Source organism: Colletes latitarsis, chromosome 7 (genome assembly GCF_051014445.1).
Source record: "Colletes latitarsis isolate SP2378_abdomen chromosome 7, iyColLati1, whole genome shotgun sequence".
In the NCBI taxonomy this organism is placed as follows: Eukaryota; Metazoa; Arthropoda; class Insecta; order Hymenoptera; family Colletidae; genus Colletes; species Colletes latitarsis.
In genome coordinates this window covers 8266464-8278518 of record NC_135140.1, presented here as the reverse complement: position 1 = coordinate 8278518, position 12055 = coordinate 8266464, and the positions used below count along the sequence as shown (strand labels likewise).

At 36.8% G+C, this 12055-nt stretch overlaps 1 long non-coding RNA gene across 1 annotated transcript in view; it reads right to left on the bottom strand.

Moving 5' to 3' along the window:
• LOC143344052 (uncharacterized) overlaps positions 1–8205 on the bottom strand; it is a 224965-nt gene extending 216760 nt beyond the window's left edge. Inside the window, exon 1 of the long non-coding RNA XR_013080049.1 lies at positions 7347–8205. This is a non-coding gene — a long non-coding RNA (uncharacterized LOC143344052). The remainder of the gene's footprint in view (positions 1–7346) is intronic.
• Between the last annotated feature and the right edge of the window lie 3850 nt (positions 8206–12055).

Genomic DNA, 12055 nt, shown 5'->3' with positions numbered 1-12055 from the left:
CTAACAAGTTTCACCCCCATTCTCTATCGCAATCTCTCAGAGGTTTTATTTCCGTACGCGGTCGTTGGCGGGTAGAAAACGCAAAGGACATTTATTGTTTTTCCGATGGAAAGCGCCGGTCGCATTCCATCGATTAATTTGATGGACGATCCGTCATCGAGGTAGTTTGCCAATAGGGTTATTATAGGCTATCGCGTCGAGCCTGTCAGCTGTTGGCATTACGGTTAAACCCACCCGAAATTTCACGCCTGCAGATGACACCGCCTAATTCACCGACTATCCCACGCCGCGGTATCGGTTCGGAGATTCGACTCGCCGCTGTGAATTTTCGTTCATTACAAGCAGGTGTAAATTAGAATTATTTCGGTAACATCTGCCTCTCTCAACGGTCTTGGAATGCTCAAACAATAGGTCTCCCATCGGTTAGTTCCGCCATTAAGTTCCCCGTGCTTCCTGCTACGTAAAATTAATAACTCCTACGTCTGTTAAACGTATCGAAACCAACGCGAAATCGATAGTATCGAATAGAGTTTACGATCGAAAATTCAACCATTTTTCAATTTCATGAAGCACTTTGCTTATTTCATTTAGTAACAACATTGTATATGCGTATTACCAAGAAAAAAAAATGAAAATAGCAGACCAATGAAATGGTTGTCCCCCTTCGAGAAGCATCTACCCAGGCACGTGCCTTTTCTCGCCCAAATAACCGCACGCTCACAGGTGGCTGCAGGACTTGCACGCACGTTTCGAACGTTGGAGGCGTGGAGTAGGGAAGACGCGTGCGCGTGCGAGCTACAGTGAGTCACAAAACTATTGGCAGACACAGAAAATGGTAGGAATACGAAGAATAACATTTTTTTACACTTAAACATAATATTTAGACCATAAACGTACAATACTATATTTAAAAAAACAATAATATCATCACTTAAAATTGCTAGCACGCGTCACAAAAACTACAAAATCTAAAAAGTCGCATTGGCATTGATTCTACAATTTTTAAAAACTAATCTTCTTCTATAGTATGCCATTCCTCTTCTAATCTAGTTTGCAATTCCGCTCTATTAATTATTGAATTTTTTCGTATTTTTTCATCTAGTCTGTGATGAAGAATGAGATTTAGATTTGGTGACTGAGGTGGTGTATCAATGACTTTTAGATTTAAACTTTAATTCTTCATTTGTGTGTTAACCTGAGTATAAACGACATGGAAGAAAAAAAAGAATATCAACATCAGACTGATTTAATTGGTTTTCGTAGAGTATATTAACTGTGCTAATAGATTTGTGATTTGTGGATGCACAGAATCGTTTCGTTTCATTTTTTTATAACTGTAACCGATGATATTACTATTATTTTCGTAGTATTGTAAGCTCATGGTCCGTACATTATATTTTTTAAATAAAAAGCGTAAAAAAAAAAACTTTTATCCCTTCTTTTACTTTTCATATTCCCATCGTATCTTGCGTGCGCCAATAATTTTTTGACTCGCTGTATATTATTTGAAAAGCTTTCAGGAGGCACGATTCTTGCGTCCGCATTGAAGACCGCCGACGAAGGCACCCTTCCTCCACCCCCGAAACCGCCGGAGAACCACCGCCCCACCCCCGTTTGCGATAACAATGGTCGATTTTAATACACCTCGCGCGGATAGGGCGAGCGAGATGGACGAACGTCAGAAAGAGGGAGAGGGACAGAGGGCGGTCTACGTTTGACGTGCATCGCGTGAACAAAAGTCACGAGCGCGAGGGCCAACGAGTTAGGGGCGAGAAGGACAGAAGAAATTGAAGAAACAAGAAGAGAAAAGAGTCGGACAAGGTAAGAGAAACTCCGAAGACAAGACAAAGAGTGAGAGAAAGGATACGGGAAGGAGGACGGAGTGACACGATAGAGGGTGTAAGCCGTGGAGAAAAAAGAAAGAGCGAGAAGAGTAGAAGGGCAGAGGAGCGTGCAAAAAGCGCACGCAAAGAAAAACAAATGAACGCTGCCTAGCCGAAACAATTGAAGCCTGCGTGGAATAGGGGTTGCTGGCCTTTTATGTTGCCCACCCTCTACGCTCGCCACCCCCGGACCAACCACCACCTTCCCCTCTGTACCTAACCTGCAGCTATATCCAACACCACCTCTACCATCGCCTCCTCTTCTTCCGTCAACTCCTACCCCCATTTTTATTCCGACCACCCCGTCCCCCCTCCAACCATTTTTGGTCCACGCACCCCATCCCACACCGTTTCGCCTCGACGGGACTCGAACGAGGATATTCGAGCGATCGTTCTGATGAGGCCTTTATGCGATTCGCGAGAGCCTTTCAGCCGCGCACGCCTCGGATAAGAATTTCAATTTCTCTCTAGCGGCGCGCGATTGTATCGGCGGCCGCTTATGCATCGCTGATCGCTTCCTCGTTTCCCGGAGATAGGACCTGTTTATTTATTTCTCTTTTTCCCTTCTAGACTTTTGCTTTTTTTTTCAACCGGCCGGCCCAACGAAGTGGTTTTCGCGTCAGGTTACGGCGGGGATGGCTTTTCGCTTTCGAAACGAAATTGCAAAAGTCGCGAACCGAGATTTCTCCGCGGTGTCCCTTGACGGTTCGGAACAAAGAGATTCCGCGAAACCGTGATTTTTACCTTCTCTCTCGCTCACTAGAGTATTGTCGTTCGGAGATTTAAACAAAAGACTTTCATATTATTAATTTTTTCCTTCTCGTATTAACTCTAAGTAAACCAACGTTTCTGGCTTCTCACGTCTACCATTTTTCCTATTTTTATCATTTGGATTTATAGTTCCTATGTTATAGTTCGACTGTAGGAAATTTAAATTTTCAAAAAACTATGGAATGCATTTAATATGCAAAAATATAGGAAATACTTAAAGCAAGATACGAATTATTATATTTAGGAGTTGAGACAACCCTCTACAAAGCTTCTATTTCATTAATTCTATTAATAAAAATATGAATTTGCATAAAGATCAGAAATCTAGTTATGGTACATAATATTTTTAAATTAAGACACTGAAATTTAACAAAAAACAAGATCTACGCTTTGCAATGTATAGATAATAAATAATTTTTTGATATCCAATGTTCTTTCCATAAATTTCTTTTGGCATTCATTGCACCTAATTTATATCTATTATTGATTCCGACGAATATGTACCATCTACCTCATTTTTTGTTTGGAATAACTGTTACTTGTCTTTTAACATACTGAATTTAACACATAATTTAACAGACAAAAAACTGCTATAGCTTTTAAAATAAATAATTTATGAGGAAATTTTGAGAAACAACTCTTCCTCCATCCTCCCATTAAACACGGGAAAGCACATATGAGCGAGGTAAATATACGACTGTTGCAGAAGCCACGACAGTACAAAAAGGTGTTGCTCTTTTCCTGTCGATGAACGGTTATCTTATCAAATGCACTCGGATTACATAATTATGGCACAAATAGAGATATCTGCCGTGACTACGTGTCTGCTAATGGGCTTGACAGTCAAGTATTCATTGATAGAACAATGAATACAATCAAATACTTAAATATTTAAAGAAAAACAAAATTATACATATAATAAAAAATTAGATGTGTTAACAAATTTTTATTTCCAGCAGGACCTAGACCTTAAATACACAGCCAAAATAGTACGAGAATGGCTCTTCTATAACGTTCGCCATATATTACCCAGCCCATCGCAAAGTCCTGACCTTAATCCCATAGAATACCTATGGAATGAAGACGATAGAAGACCTAAAAGGAATAATATAACATCCAAAGATTCCCTAAAGCAAAATATCTTGGCTCCATAGTTATGCATAACTTCAGATGTTACCAGAAAATTAATTAACAGTATAAAAAATCGTCTGTGAGAAATTTTTAAATTCAAAGATCGCCGAAAGAGCACAATGTTTTTCATTACTTTCAAAATGAAATCATATTTACCCACACAATTGTGCCACCCTCAAAACAATGAAACCACCCGACCTTTTGTCACCGGTAGAAACAACTAATCGATTCAACATTAACGACTATTCTAAAGACAGAAATGTCTATGTAAAATTAATGTATGTACCTAGATACCAGAATTCAAAAAATATAATATAAAAATTTCAAATTTCAATTCAAAAATTTAAAAAATATAATATAATAACTAAACGTATAGAAGATGGATAAAACTGTTTTTTCTGAAACTACTACAAATATAAACTTCAATTTTTTCAAACTTAAATGGGTCAAGAGCGAAATTGCATGATATGCAACAAGTTTTCTTGGGCTGATTACTACAAGTACAAACCTTCCTCAATTATGTGTATTTTATCAAAAAAATGGAAAATATCTTATGTATCTAGAGTTCATGACTCGAATTTTGCAATAAGAAATTTTTCATCTTTAGGCGCGAATAACATGTAACATTACTTAAGCATAAATCTTACATATAATATAGTTTTTAGAAAAAATATTTTATACGTCTTTTTTTTATTTGCTATGGTGGATATTTAGGGGATGAAAGCAGTCCCGGAAAGTTAAAGCGAGAAACATATTTTTCTTGATATCTCGAAAATGATGAGATCTAACGAAAAATTGTTAAAACAAAAATTATGTACTTTTCAATAATGAATTTAATCGTTCAGACAGTTTTGCAAAATATCAATTTCTTTAAACAACTTGTTAAAAATTAAAAATTTGTTTTACTTTTTTTTTTAGAATTTATTGTTTTGCATCTACATAAATTTGCCAATACAAATTATAGACCAATATGGAAAATGCGTATATTTAAAAATTTTAATTAAATCCTTTCAATAAAAATTAGCGTTGGGCACAATAAAATCATCTTCGATACGGAACGTGAATTTTTGAGGCGTACTATTTATACTATGGCCATTAGTTTTTAATTAGTTTTTCATCGTAGGTAAAAACAGTCCGCGATATTGCTTCGCAATGAAAAGGTAGGGAAGACTTTTATAACTGCGCAACCGAAACTACACTGAAAAATACAACTATCTGAAAACTCTCTATCATTGTTATTAAACATTCTATATATTTGTTTTATTGCTATAAATATGCCAATTTTATTGCATGTAGCATTAGGTCTTTGAAACTGTTCTGAAATTAGAAGTATAAAGCCATAAAGTAACTGGCACGTTATATGTTCGTAAACATAAAAGTATGATAAGTCTTATTGTCACTTATCACAAAATTACAACTACATCATAAAAATGTAAGACTATTTTATTTGAACAAAGTCTAAGAAAAGTACTTTTTTAAAAAAAACTCTGAGGTACGTTAGCAAATATTTAAATAAACTTATTCTGGGTTGAGAATCATTTTATTAAATGTTCAAAATAGACGTCCCTGGACTTCTAATAATTTATTAAATTTTTGAATACATCTTAAGATTTTCTTTCTCTGCAAAATTTGTTCAATTCGATAAATGACTATCGAAGTCTGGTTGTTATAAAAAATGATCCAAGTTCGCCATTTGAGACTCGAAGATCTTAGTTTCCGTTTCTAACTCTCTAAAGATGTGAACAACATCTTCCTTCGGTTTAAAAATAGTACTGTCAACTCAATTGATAAGGGAATAAGAAAGAAACTCATCAATAAACCTTCACTCTCTAAAAATCATACAGGCACAAACATAATAGTCTACAGACTCGATAAGACAGCTATTCTTTTAGTCACTATCAGATAAATATTCAGCGTGTAGATCGAGCGAAGTTATCTAATCGCCGATGGTACCAAAGATCGTGTAATTATATCGAGCGATGCAGGTGAAACCATAATTGAAGTACAGACTGCACGTTTCATATTTATTGAAACAAACGATTAACCCTCATTTAGAAGTAACTGCTTTTTTTTTATTTTACAAAGCCTTATATAGGTATATGATTGACATATACACATGTCGTTTAAAAACTTGACACTTTAAATTTATACTATTTTAAATGACAAAATGTATTTATATTGTATATTGTTCATAAAAGTAATTTGAAGATCGATTCCGTTTTTGTACATTTGTTATTTGAATGAAATTGTAATTGTTTTATATTTTTGAATTACGGAAACACAATTGTTTAAACAATGCAAAGTAATCTAAAAGTGACCCTGAAAATCTTAGGAAATAAATTTTCTTTCACATCACTAGGTTCTACAATTAATAAAAGAATATCATTTATTGCTCAGTAATTATTTCATGCTAATTTTCTCTGGAAATATTATATTCTAGTAGTTTTCTTAATTCACATCATAGCAAAATTTTTGCCGGATCATTCAGAGTAGAATTGAATTATTATTTTTATGATATGATGCGAAATTATTTTTCTATCAACTTATATTCAAATTAAATAGTCTTACATTTTTTAGATTGAATCTTTTATACGTCATTTACTGAAATAATGCATAAAGATAAATACGACAAAAACATACTCTTTCTATTGAATAATATTGACAAAATTCTTATTTTTATTAGATTTCACGTAAAATTAACTCGTTACAAACAATAAATCGAATAAAATGATGTGCCTTTTACTATTTATCACAGAAAATGTGATTTTACTATTTATCGATTTGAATGATCGATAGTGCTAGAACCACGTGTTTCTTTTCGCATGGACTCTTCCGTTAACATATTATTTCTTCAACGAATTAATATTTGTTTACGAAAATAATGTGTGAATCTTGAAAAATTTGTCAACAATATTCGCACGAAAATGTAAAACCACCGATCTTTTAGGTTAGAAAGATAGATTATCGTACGATATAATATACATATGTTTTCTTGTGAGAACTCGTGGATACCTGCTTGAGAAAAGCTAACCTACAAAACACACTCGGTGCGTAAAAGACGCGTTTTTCGTCAATGCCTTAAAAGTACACTATTCAACATGTACAAAATCGTACACTAACAAAACGAATGATATTATTAATCCTCTATCGAATGAATTTTATTTTATCTCTCAAAAACGAAATTATTTCTAGATTATTTATATATTTATGAGTTAATTAATGCTGGGGCTATCTGAATCTGCGGATCAAACGTCCCCACAAGAAAACATACATTACTTCATTTAGAAATATTAATGAAATTAATATTAAATGTAATTTCTCTAAATTTGTTTGTGTCAAGACAATAAATAGTAAAATTTAATAGGAATTGTTTCCATTGGATTCCCGGACCACTCACATTGTGCAACGAATGGTTAAATCGATGAATCATGCAAACGTAATTATACACAAATCTATTGTCAAATAGAAACACTAGCGCGAATCAGAATTAGAACAGGACATCGTCCAGCGTCAGTCCGCCATTCGTGGACGGTTAAATAGCAAATTTAAAAGCGTACTCACCACGCGACGTCGCAGGAAATTTGGCACACACAGCAACATAAATCGGATCCCCTGGACACGATCGAGACACGGCACTCTAACCGGCGGCCACTCAGTCATAGCCAAACGTCATAGCAATCCGCGCGCACTACATCGAGCCGCGTCGACGTGTGTCACGCGTCAGGCAAAATTCAAAACCGAAATTCCGAGCATTGTCCTCGCGTCGGTGCGTCAGTCACACGCGGCGATTTCGAGAAACGCGGTCCCGGCGAGATAACCTCGGCTCGGGCACTGGTCGAGGCAAGACGCGCGAAAGAGAACAAAAAAACACACAACACAAACGCGAAGTAAACTCGGCCGGAAGGACAGTGAACGACACACTACGCGTTATCGGGCGCTCGACCAGCGAAACGGCATTTTTTCGCGAAATATTCGACGCCAGTCGCGCGAGACGCAAGATTGGTCCACCGATCACCGCGTCTCTCGATCAAGAATCGAAAGCGTACATTGGTCGATCGCAGTCTCGTCCCGCCAAAAACGAACGATGTACCGGCGACGACTATTCGTTCCGCTGGGCTCTCGAACTCTTATTGGCTGTTCTTTTCGTAACGACGAATCATAATCCGGGAAACATATCACGGCTTCTGTTACGATGTTCACGATGGACATGTCACTTATCGAAAACGCGCGGGCACTTGTCACTTCGATATATCCGAAGAGAGAACCTTTTTCCGACGCACTAGGATGAGAAACCAGGTAACATTACGTTGAGAGGGGCACGGTTGCTTTCACTGTCACGATAATCGCGAAAAAAAACACCACTTTCAGAACAATATCGAGAACGATCGCACGTACGAACTTCACCATCTCGCGCGCAGCATGGAACTGATCACAGCTCCGCGGCCGTGCTACCCCCACTACGTCACCTCCCTTCCCCTATCCATCACCCCCGTTGAGTTAACGCAATGTAGATCGGATACACATACAATCCGTAACATTTCATTAAACGTAATAGTATTTTTTTCAATATTACCTTGAACTTAACCTCAAATTAATATATTCTATTGTTCTACAATAAGAGACTATTTAATGAAACTACATGAGTTTGTTTTGAGCAATTACTTATTTATTATAAATATATTCGTATTTAATAGAAAAATGTATGAATGTGCTTATGTCACTTGAATAAAAATGCATCTCATTTTACCAGTGTTTCTGTCCCATTGTGCCTGGGCTATTCTTTTGTTAATCAGTTGCTTTGTAACAGTTATAACACGAAGAATCTTGTATCATAAAAAGTCATACCAAAGAATTGTGTATAAAGGAGAAAATGGGGTCATCGGTGCAACTGAATTCTGAAAAAATGGAAAAAATTCAGATACCACAAGAGGGATACATAGAAGTTAATTTGTCAAAAAAAATATCACTATCTTATCTTCGTGCACTATATAAATCAAGGCCAAAGCGTATTTTCCAAGTAATAGATAAAATTCATTTACTATGCGTTTATTAAAATGTCCCAAGCATATTCATATCTTCTTCTACAAAACTTGAATATGTCTATATTAAATAAGTAATATAAAATAAATCTATGTAGATTCATTATCGTCACAAACCCTCAACGTATCGCTAAGGGGATTCCTTTCTTCGCCAGACGAGTCCTAGTAAACAAACCACTTGAGAATTTTTCTATTACCGATTTTTGTCGTCACCTAGAAGCTATTGGTATTTCCCAGAAGTTGGCTATGTATAGGGTCGACCACACGAACCTTTAAGTGTTTATTTTCAATATCTCTATCCTTTCCGACGTCCTCTTACTTGACTTTCGTTTTCCTTGTAGGCAAAATAAATGAATGCGAAACAAATACGTTTCGTGCTTCGTGAAAATCTGTATTGTTTGGAATATTCAACGTCGCATCATTATTGCATGAAAGAATTTGTAACACTAATAAAAAATCCTCTCTTTATACTATTTATTTCCAAACAAAACGTTCTGACCATTTGGATTGCGATTATCTCTGAGAAATACAATCTTGAATGATAAAACAAAATAAAAACAATAACATATATTAAATAGAAAGAAAATAAAAACCCGGTGATCAATTCTAAGACACCATAAACGACGTTTTGTTTGTAAATGTGGAATACGAGCTGCATCCTACAACACAAAATTAAAATTAAACAAGAATATCAAAGGACACAAATTTAAAAGTTAAACTTAGAAAATAAAAATTTAAGGTTGAAGAAAAATTAAAAAACAAAATCATTCTCCTACGTCTGTTCGGAAATTAATTCAACGTGAAATTATGCGAGCCTCCGTGAATAATGAAAATCTGGGAAAGCAAATTATGACTAGTAACAAATCATCCTTACTTTGCCATCTTCCAAAGATTCCACTAAACGATCGATGGTTTTGCAGGAAATAGAAATCCCCTCGAACATTTAACGCGACCTCGACAGCGGACTTACCCTTCGGACATGGAGGGTCCACCTTCCTCCACCCTAAAATGAGCTTGAACCATACAGCAAGACGCATTGTTACACACCGAATCCCTCGATATCATCGTTGTCGATTCATTCGATACGTTGAAAAGAACTGCCCTTTCTTTCCCTATGCGATACACACTCGTGAAGAACGTCCGTAGATACCTCGCGATGCTTTTTCCAAGGGAAAAAAGATACGCGGTTTCCTTTCCATTACGAGGAGAAAGAAACGAGGAAGAGGGGATGCGCCTCAGCTCATATGCATCGCGGCCGACGGCTGGAATGCGATGGAACTTCCACTGGCATTGTCGCGGAATTCCGTGGACGTAATTTCGAACGGCTCCGAAGCTCCGCGATAAATTGCACGTGCGGTGAAAGAAGGACGTTGAAAAAATACAGAAGATTAGCAAGGGTAACCACCATAAAAATTTGATATTCCTACAGAGTGACGAAGTAACTGGTTACTGATTCTAACCTCTTTGCTTAAGCCTTAACTGATACGATACTTCACTAAAGATACTATGGATAAATTTTCACCTATACACGACAATTATAATATTATAAGTTGTAATACTGGAAATAAAATGAAACCTATACTCTCTTTACAACACAAGTGTACTCAATTTGTGTTGGGTACAAATTACAAAACGTTCCTTAATAAAGCTAATTGTGCTTCACGAATGTAAAAGGTCATCTAAAGATTTACTGTTTAAACTGATTTCGTAAGTCGTATTTCTTGCAAAGTTATCTTCGATCAAGTTCTTAGACACATTGCCCTGTTCCCTGCCAAAATTTACCACATTTGTAGCAATCTTTGTCTTTCTTCGGGCACGTGCACGTGTCGAATTGTCTTTGACACTGGCTCGAGTCATTTCGTCGTTGATTGCAAATGTTTTTCGCATAAGGTTTATGAGGAAAGTATGAAAGCCGTAAACGTTCACTATGCGTAAATGCACACAAAGTTCTATTAACACGAAATCCGTAATTAGCGCAACACCACGTAATATCCGCACTATGGACGCGTGAGACCTAACCTCACTTTCGAAACGTTTGTAATCGCGAGAATGGACTACTGGCTACAAAGAGGGAACTAAGTCAAAGGTACGATTACGATTTTTGTATTTCTTCTGCGATGTCTAATACGACACTGTTCGTTCTCTCTTCGGATCGTTGTCAGTCACTTTTTACTACGCGAAAACCAAACAACCGCGTTCCTCTGTTGCGCCATGTTCGCCACTCACGCCACTTTGTTAGGCCCCACGATGCGTACGCACTTTCACACAAGTTTATCTAGAAAAATTAAATACTGTAACATTTAACTAATAAAAGGATACATCAGGAAAAATTAATTTTCAAGTTGAGGGAAATAAATTTGGATAAGATTTGTGATTGTCACTACTACAATAATAAGTACTGAAACAAATTTTAGGTTATGTAGTTTACGATGATCTGAAGCCAGAATTTTAGTCTTGCAGAATATTATACGGTTTTCATCTGAAAGTGAACGTGTTAAATGGACATTTTCTAGATGATTACCCAAACTTGCCACCATACTACAAGGAGTTAATGAAATTCCAGAAATCTACGCGCAATGAATTGTGAAAAAAATTTCCGTTTACCATTATTCTTCCGATTTAAACGATTTGATGAAACTCGTCGCATAATGCAAGGGTGAAATTCGTCCGACGATTGATTCACACTCGAGCATAGCCACGCCGTTTAAACAGCAAACTATTATTTCATTATGAGCACGAATTAGCGATCATTTCTGCGCAGGCGTTGGCGCACCGCAGGAAACGATTATTAAGCCCGGGAACCGTTGTCTTCTACTTCTCCGAACGAGACGCAATTTATAATTCAGTCGTTTGTCCAGTGGTATCTAATTGCACTCGCCCCAAAGATCTCCGGATATGCATCTAATTGTTATGGTTGTTCCCACTTAAACGCAACTTTGTGTTCCTCCGTGCGCGTTAATTCTGCCATTATGATTGGATCTTCGTTTAGCCGTCGCGTCGGTAACCCGAAGCAATTAAACAAATTATCCGGACAGCGACGGTTCCACAGAAGGCTCTGAAAGATTTTCCTTAGTACTGTGAGGCAAGACGATCGAAACTCGCTAGAGCCTCGACCATCATAAAACCATCATTCTATTTGCCTCGATCAATTAGGCGTCCCCTAGCAAGATATCGAGTTACCGTATTCATTGGATCGTCAATATAACCAATTGCTATCGGTACTACTTTCTC